Raw genomic sequence first — 10,120 nt, 5'->3', positions numbered from 1 at the left:
TTATACTGGGGGAAACTACCTACTGGGGAAGGTATATACTGGGGGAAATTACAGACTGGGGGCACCTATATACTGGGGGAAACTTCATACTGGTGGAATCTATATACTGGGGGAAATTACAGACTGGGGGCACCTATATATCGGGGGAACTACCTAGCAGCACCTATATTGTATATGGGACATCATTCCTATTGAGAGCAATATAAATCCACATACACTCTTGTATCTTTAGTAAAGTCCTCGAGCGCCATTGCTGTTCCAGGACATGGAGTTACAGGTTAGGTCTTTGTGACCTACAGTACTTGGACCTACCCATTTTTGCAGCATTTATACCAGAAATCATTGGGTCACTGATATAAGTATACTGCGCTCCTGGTCACGGCCAACCTCTGGGACCCGTCTACTTCTACAGATCCCTGGCACTTTTGATGGCTGCAAACTTTTACCGATAAGCCGCGCAAGTTAGAAGAATCAATGCAAAAGCTATGCTAATAGAATCCACCTATAAAAACAGTGAATATTTGGGTAGAGATGGTCAGCCTGCAGCGAGGCGACCATGATGCCGTGATATCTCGCAGACAGTATTCCTGCTTTAATCCACATGTGAATTTCACACACATCAGTCTTATCTCCTGGAACCTTAAAAAAAAAAAAACAACATTCTTCAATCATGAAAAACCATTTGGAAGATAAATCTGACCCGGCTCTAACCACCAGTCCCCGGCTGGATTCCATGACACCATGACCTTGACATAAGCAATTTTCAGCCCTTGTCTGTGAAATCTCTAATTAAAATGTCCAATATCTTACTCCGGTTACCTCCTTCCAGGAGAGGCCACATGTCAGGACTTCACTCAGAGATATTCTAGTCGTCTCTACGAGCTCCGGTTACACAACAACACCGATATACCCAGGGCTGATCTAAAAGCTGCAATTATGTAAGACAGAAGAATTATCTAATATCACTACTATGCAATATCACTAGTGGAGAGTTAGTTAATCGGGGGCGGGGCCAGCTTCAATTAGCACCCTCCCCTAAGGAGTCAGTAGATATCTATGCATAGGGGGAAGCTGGCTCAGATTGTTCTCCTCTGCTCCCTGGGATCCTAAAACCTCAAGCAAGAGACAAAGCCCTTATGTGATAATCGAAAAAGATAAAAAAAGATTGCACAATAATAAGAAAGGATGTGGACAATTCTGAATAGATGGAGGGTCTACTTAATAGCCGGGAAGATGAGGGGCGTATGGTCACTAGGTTGCAGAGTTGAACATAAGGCATTACCTTTCCTGGCTCTTACCTGTGGCTCCCAAAACTTTCTGTAGGGTCTGTAGTGTAGGGTCTGGTGACTGTATGTTTGTCATGCTAAACACTATCAATACTGGCAGGCGACAAAATAAGATGAAGAATAATGACTCCCCAATAGAAGATAGAACCTGAAGATGAAGATGATAGCAAGTGATGAAGATGGCAGTCAGGAATGAAGCAGAAGATGATAAACAGAAAAATACTTAACACAAGCCCAGACCCAAGCTAGCTGTCCCTAATCTTCTCCTGGATCTTTCCCTGAACTTTATTACCAGATAAAGAAAACCTCACTCTCCCTGCTATAGAAACACTTAATTCTCCTAGGGAGACACAATCTGGATCCATCTTTTCCTGGAGCGGAGCGGCACAGAGTTCCAGGGTAGTATTCATCTCTAATAATAGAAAAATAAATAATATAAGGGCAGACTAGATGGACCGGGGGGGGGGGGGGGGGGGCTTTTCTACCATGTTCCTAAGGGCTGACAGAGAAGATTAGCTGATCCAGAGCAATGGATCAGCTGTGAGGCAATTGTGTAGCAGCCGTCCCTAAAGGCCCTAATACACAAAACGATTATCAGCCGTATTCGGCCGTTATGGCCCATAATCGTCTTGTGTAATAGAAAGCCACAATCAGCCAACATGAACGATGTCGGCTGATTGCTGCTGTCGTTTGTCTTTCAACATGTTGAAAGACAAATGACTATGAACAGTGGCATAGCTACCATAGAGGCACGGTAGGTAGTTGCTATGGGGCCCGTGCAGGAGGGGGCCCCAGGGGAGAAGGTAAGAGCGTGTGTCCTTCTGTTTAACCCCTTTTGTACTGCAGTGTGTAAGTGACAAAGGGTTAAAAAGCAGAAGACAGAGATCTCTGCTTCACTGCTCTGATAACCTCTGACCTCTGTTCTCCAGCTGCAGCAATTAAGTAGGAAAGGAAAATGTTTCTGAATGTCCTTATTTTTCTATTTTGTAACGTGCAAAATTTATTAAAAATATGTAAATATGTTTGAAAAAAAAAAAAAAAAGGAAAGGAAAATGTGCAGTAAAGCAGATATATATATATATATATATATATATATATATATATATGCGCAGTGCTTTGTGTTGTGCGTAGGGGAGGGGGGCCCATTTAAAATTTTTGCTATGGGGCCCCATGAATCCTAGCTACGCCCTTGACTATTATAGCAACGATCTGCTGCCGTTGCTCCATGAAATAGTAGGAAAGAGAGGCGAGCGAGCGCTGAGTTTGCTTCTCTCTGTCCCCCCGTGTAATAGGGGCTTAACATACTGGGCACCTTTTACCGATTACCTGTAGTCAACGCTCATTCATAAGCCATTGATAACCATAATAATATCTACTGGTTGCTGTGGGGGGATTGTATTATTGATGACCAAAATAACTGTAATAAGGAATTAAATTAGCATTTTTTCCCCAGAAACCGATGAAACCATTGCCCAAAGCCTCTCCTCTTCCTATAAGGTATTTGTAGTTCATTTCCATTTAAAAAAAAAATCCCCAGTCTTCCAGTACTTATCAGCTGCTGTATGACCTGCAGGAAGTGGTGTATTCTCTCCAGTCTGACACAGTGCTCTCTGCTGCCACCTCTGTCCATGTCAGGAACTTTCCAGAGCAGCAGCAAATCCCCATAGAAAACCTCTCCTGCTCTGGACACTTCCTGACATGGACAGAGGTGGCAGCAGAGAGCACTGTGTCAGACTAGAGAGAATACACCACTTTCTGCAGGACATACAGCAGCTGATAGGTACTGGAAGACTGTCAATTTTTTTTTATAGATGTATATAACAAATTTATATAATTTTCTGAAACCAATATATTGAAAGGTGCCCCCAGTAGGTAGTTTTCGCCTATAATTTACACATTGGTCTTAACTCCCGGCTCTATAGAATTGTCTACACGATTGCAAGATACGGCGTTTATTATTTTACTGGTTGTATTTTTTTTACTGTTGTTTCACTCTAGATTTTAATGTTTTTTCTCAGCCTTTTTTTTCTTTTTCTTTTTGCCTGGAAGATTCTCCGTTTCTGTGAGTCATTTACCAAGGGGAACAAAAAAGATATAGAATTTGAAATGACAGGCTGCTCCTGTGATGTGCTTCCTACCAGTTCATACTATACATCCCACTTGGAGCATAAATCCTTACTGACTGTAGCATTGGTGTCTGGGAATGGAGAGCGAGCAGGATGCGATCCATCACCTCCGCTTTTATCACCCTCAAACACAACCAGTATTTGCTAATGCTTCTCAGCTGAATGAGGAGTTTCTCTGCTATGAAGCAATTCCACTTTTGTAGGGGACAGCTCCTGAAATAATGGCGGACACCGGCTAATATATGTGTCTTTCCTATGTGTGCCCGAGAGTAGTATTTTTATTTTTTTTTTTCTTTTCACTTTAACTTTTTTGCTTTTCGAAGAAGAAAGTTCCACTTAAATCAGCGACGTCCTCCCCATATGGACAACTGCGAATCCCAAGAGCGACTTTATGCAGAAATATCTGCACTATTACAGAGGGTGGAAATTGATCCCCGGAGGATTTCCTGCTGAATTCCATTTTGAAATAGTTGGGGGGATAATCAGTGAGAGGAAAGTCAGAGCCGAAATAACATAAATACATTGGATTATAAAAGTGTGAAAATGAAAAGCAAAGAAAGAAAGGTTTGTGGATAGATATATAGATAGGAGATAGATAGATAGATAGATAGATAGATAGATAGATAGGAGATAGATAGATAGATAGATAGATAGATAGATAGGAGATAGATAGATAGATAGATAGATAGATAGATAGATAGATAGATAGGAGATAGATAGATAGATAGATAGATAGATAGATAGATAGATAGATAGATAGGAGATAGATAGGAGATAGATAGGAGATAGATAGATAGATAGGAGATAGATAGATAGATAGGAGATAGATAGGAGATAGACAGATAGGAGATAGATAATAGATAGGAGATAGGAGATAGATAGGAGATAGATAGGAGATAGATAGGAGATAGATAGATAGATAGATAGATAGGAGATAGATAGATAGATAGATAGATAGGAGATAGATAGGAGATAGACAGATAGGAGATAGATAATAGATAGGAAACAGATAGATTGAAAGATAGATATGTAGGAGATAGATAGATGTACAATAATATAATACTGCTCCTATATACCAAAAAATATAACTGCTATAATAATGCTCGTATATACAGGGATATACTACTTTAATACTGCCCCCTATATACAGAATATAACTACTATAATACTGCCCCCTATATACAGAATATAACTACTATAATACTGATCCTATATACAAGAATATAACTACTATAATACTGCTCCTATATACAAGAATATAACTACTATAATACTGCTCCTATATACAGGGATATAACTACTATAATACTGCTCCTATATACAGGAATATAACTACTATAATACTGCTCCTATATACAAGAATATACTACTTTAATACTGCCCCCTATATACAGAATATAACTACTATAATACTGATCCTATATACAAGAATATAACTACTATAATACTGATCCTATATACAAGAATATAACTACTATAATACTGCCCCCTATATACAGGAATATAACTACTATAATACTGCCCCCTATATACAGGAATATAACTACTATAATACTCCCCCTATATACAGGAATATAACTACTATAATACTGCCCCCTATATACAGGGATATAACTACTATAATACTGCCCCCTATATACAGGAATATAACTACTATAATACTGCTCCTATATACAGGAATATAACTACTATAATACTGCCCCCTATATACAGGAATATAACTACTATAATACTGCTCCTATATACAGGAATATAACTACTATAATACTGCCCCCTATATACAGGGATATAACTACTATAATACTGCTCCTATATACAGGGATATAACTACTATAATACTGCTCCCTATATACAGTAATATAACTACTATAATACTGCTCTTATATACAGGGATATAACTGCTATAATACTGCTCCTATATACAGGGATATAACTACTATAATACTGCTCCCTATATACAGGGATATAACTACCATAATACTGCTATATATAGGGATATAACTACTATAATACTGCTCCTATATACAGGAATATACTACTATAATACTGCTCCCTATATACAGGAATATAACTACTATAATATTGCTCCTATATACAGGAATATAACTACTATAATACTGCTCCTATATACAGGAATATAACTACTATAATACTGCTCCTATATACAGGAATATAACTACTATAATAATGCCCCCTATATACAGGAATATAACTACTATAATACTGCTCCTATATACAGGAATATAACTACTATAATACTGCCCCCTATATATAGGGATATAACTACTATAATACTGCCCCCTATATATAGGGATATAACTACTATAATACTGCCCTCTATATACAGGAATATAACTACTATAATACTGCTCCTATATACAGGAATATAACTACTATAATACTGCTCCTATATACAGGAATATAACTACTATAATACTGCTCCCTATATACAGGAATATAACTACTATAATACTGCTCCTATATACAGGGATATAACTACTATAATACTGCTCCTATATACAGGAATATAACTACTATAATACTGCTCCTATATACTTGAACTGTACATATTTCTGCTGATGGAAGGAACAGGGTGGCACTCCCATCTACCTGTCTGTCTCATGTGAGATCCCGTTACGTGGCCAGCTATATATTATTTTCTTCCTCTGCTCTGTCCTCGCTCTTCTCCTATTGTCCTATTGTGCGCGGTGATGATGACGCACGGCCACTTGGCCGGCTTTTTACCATTGTCTATTTAACGGCTTTGCTGCTTTTTTGCATTAAACATCACAATAATTTGAAAAATATTATTACTGAAGTGGCAATTAAAGAGAGGCAGCCCAATCTGCGAGGACTTTACAGCCGGGAACCTGGAGCTAGTTAACATTCCGCCAGAGCCGCCGAAAATAAAACCCTGCAAAGTGATTCACGCGGTCGTTACTTCCTGAAGACAGTATAAAATGGAAATATTTTTAGATCACATACATGTCCCGCATTTTGTCAATATTATTCCCCGCACCGCCCTGCATCTTAATACCAAACTTAATGAACTCTGCTATAGGCTTCCCGGCCGCTTATCCACATATTTATTTAACGGCATCACACGGACGGCCGGAACGCGCTCCCGGATAAATTTTCTTAATGTTTTTGTGAGATCCTACCTCTCCCCCGGTATAATGTAATCAGTTTGGGCCCGCGGGAGCCTGATAGGACATTTCAAGCCTTTAATAAGGTATAAAATTCATTTCTCTTTAAAACAAAATGTAAAAATTTCCCAATAAGTCCTTGAGTCATCGTCTTGTGTCCGAAAAATTCTATTACGAATTCCGTGCAGCTGTTTCCTAGTTAGAGCCTTGGTTTCAAGGATAGCTAGGTGACAACCATTAGTGGGGGGGGGGGGGGGGGGGGGAGCATAGCGAAGGTCAAACTGAGCCCAGATCATAGATCCAGGATTTTCAAGCAAGGACACAAGGGTCTCTTATTTATCGCTATAGGGGTCGCAGGCATTGCAGCTGCAACCGGGCCCATAAATCAGAGGCCCCCCTGACTGTTTATTCCTGACCTGCTAAAACTAAGCTGCAATGCTGAGCAGTATATAGAGGTCTGTGCAGCAGCACTGAAAGGGGCAGTTGTCAGTTTCATGGCTATAGGGGTCGCAGGGGTTGCAGCTGTGACTGATCCCATAAATCAGAAACCCCCAATCACCTCTTTAAGGTTCACTGTTTATTCCTGACATGCTAAAGTTGAGCTCCAATGCTGAGCAGTATATAGAGGTCTGTGCAGCAGCACTGAAAGGGGCAGAGATGTGACACTTGTCAGTTTCATAGCTATAGGGGTTGCAGCTGTAACTGGCCCATACATCAGAAGACCCCCTTACCTTTTTAAGGTGGACTGTTTATTCCTGACATGCTAAAATTGAGCTGCAATTCTGAGCAGTATATTAAGGTTTGTGCAGCAGCACTGACGGGGGCAGAGGTATCACACAGTTGTTAGTTTATAGCTAAACGGGTTGCAGTTAGGACTGGGCCCTTAAATCTAAAGGGAACCTGTCACCCCTCGTGCCGGGGTGACAGGCTCCCGACCCCCCGTTAGAGACCCCAATACTCACCTAATCCCGCCGGGTCCCGCTTCTGGAGGTGGTCGGGTGATGAAGAGCTCAGCCGCTGCAGCCCGGCGCGCGCGCTGAGAGATGAGTCCAACACCCATAGAGAATGACGGAGCGCTGGACTCTCCTGTCATTCTCTATGAACGTTGGACTCATCTCTCAGCACGCGTGCCGGGCTGCAGCGGCTGAGATCTCCATCACCCGACCACCTCCAGAAGCGGGACCCGGCGGGATTAGGTGAGTATAGGGGGCTCTAACGGGGGGTCGAGAGCCTGTCACCCCGGCACGAGGGGTGACAGGTTCCCTTTAAAGCCCGGTTGTTTATTTCTAATATGCAAAACTGAGCTCCAATGCTGAGCAGTATATAGAGGTCTGTACAGCAGCATCGACAGGGGCAAAGGTGTCACACAGTTGTCAGTTAAATATCTATAGGAGTTGCAGCAGTTGTAGCTGTGACTGGGCCAATAAATCAGTAAGGCTAAGTTCACACTGCGTTTTTTTAAATCCGTTTTTTTCAACCGTTTTTTGCAAACGGATCTGTTTTTTTTGACGGACACAAAAGTAGTGTCAGTTACGTTTTTTGTGTCCGTTTTTTGTGTCCATCTTTATATCTGTGTATGGTGTGTGTACTATGTATGGATATAGGTCATTTCTTTATATCTGTGTATGGTGTGTGTACTATGTATGGATATAGGTAATTTCTTTATATCTGTGTATGGTGTGTGTACTATCTATGGATATAGGTAATTTCTTTATATCTGTGTATGGTGTGTGTACTATGTATGGATATAGGTAATTTCTTTATATCTGTGTATGGTGTGTGTACTATGTATGGATATAGGTAATTTCTTTATATCTGTGTATGGTGTGTGTACTATGTATGGATATAGGTAATTTCTTTATATCTGTGTATGGTGTGTGTACTATCTATGGATATAGGTAATTTCTTTCTATCTGTGTATGGTGTGTGTACTATGTATGGATATAGGTAATGTGCATTTCTTTTTATCTGTGTATGCATTGGGCACATTTGTATATAATATGTAGGTGCATGTTATGTGCACTCACTTATAACTCCCCCTTCCACACCTAAACCTGCTGGGGACTCAGCTTCCAGGTGTCAATTAAGCAGGGAGGGAGGAGAGAGGAGACTTTGTAGCTATACAGTAGCTTGGAGAAGCCTCTGACTCTTTGTACCAGAGAATAAAAACATTGTCTATGTTATGGAAGCACAGACATATATATATAAGGTACCATGTGTCTTCTTGACCTAACAGCATCTAATGGTCCTTTTACACGGAACGATTATCGTTCGTTTTTGCACGATAACGATCACATTTGAGCGATAATCGTTCCATGTAAACGCTGCGAACGATCAAGCAACGAGCGAAAAATCGTTCATTTTGATCTTTCAACATGTTCTCAAATCGTTGTTGATCGTTTGCAAAAAATTTGCAGATCGTTCCGTGTAAACATTCTTTCAACGATTTCACCCATGTGTGAGATAGGCTTAAGCAATCACAAAACGATCACATTCCGATTTTTCCGTACAATGTATCGTTCCGTCTAAACGCTGATCGTTATAAAAAAAAACATTGTTCATTCAAAATCGTTAATCGTGCGATCAGGCGAATTATCGCTCCGTGTAAAACCACCATAACAGTGTCAGCAGTTTGGAACACGAATTACCGCTGACACATTTCCTTTAATGGTGCGTTCACACACATACCGGATGAAATCTGCTGCAGATCCTGTACGTGTGAACGCACCCTAAATAATAAATGACGGGCAGGCAGGGGGGTGCTGGAAAATAATAAAGAAACTATACTTACCAGTCCCCGTGCCCCTGCTCAGCCAGTCAGTGACTACAGCGGTGTCCATCCCCAGTCAGTGACTACAGCGATGTCCATCCCCAGTCAGTGACTACAGCGGTGTCTATCCCCAGTCAGTGACTACAGCGGTGTCCATCCCTAGTCAGTGACTACAGCGGTGTCCATCCTCAGTCAGTGACTACAGCGGTGTCAATCCCCAGTCAGTGACTACAGCGGTGTCCATCCCCAGTCAGTGACTACAGCGGTGTCCATCCCCAGTCAGTGACTACAGCGATGTCCATCCCCAGTCAGTGACTACAGCGGAGTCCATCCCCAGTCAGTGACTACAGCGGTGTCCATCCCTAGTCAGTGACTACAGCGGTGTCCATCCCCAGTCAGTGACTACAGCGGTGTCCATCCCTAGTCAGTGACTACAGCGGCGTCCATCCCCAGTCAGTGACTACAGCGGTGTCCATCCCTAGTCAGTGACTACAGCGGTGTCCATCCTCAGTCAGTGACTACAGCGGTGTCAATCCCCAGTCAGTGACTACAGCGGTGTCCATCCCCAGTCAGTGACTACAGCGATGTCCATCCCCAGTCAGTGACTACAGCGGTGTCCATCCCCAGTCAGTGACTACAGCGATGTCCATCCCCAGTCAGTGACTACAGCGGCGTCCATCCCCAGTCAGTGACTACAGCGGCGTCCATCCCCAGTCAGTGACTACAGCGGTGTCCATCCCCAGTCAGTGACTACAGCGATGTCCATCCCCAGTCAGTGACTACAGCGGAGTC

This window comes from Dendropsophus ebraccatus, chromosome 12, assembly GCF_027789765.1.
Source record: "Dendropsophus ebraccatus isolate aDenEbr1 chromosome 12, aDenEbr1.pat, whole genome shotgun sequence".
NCBI classification, from domain to species: Eukaryota; Metazoa; Chordata; class Amphibia; order Anura; family Hylidae; genus Dendropsophus; species Dendropsophus ebraccatus.
This window is presented reverse-complemented; position numbering follows the sequence as displayed.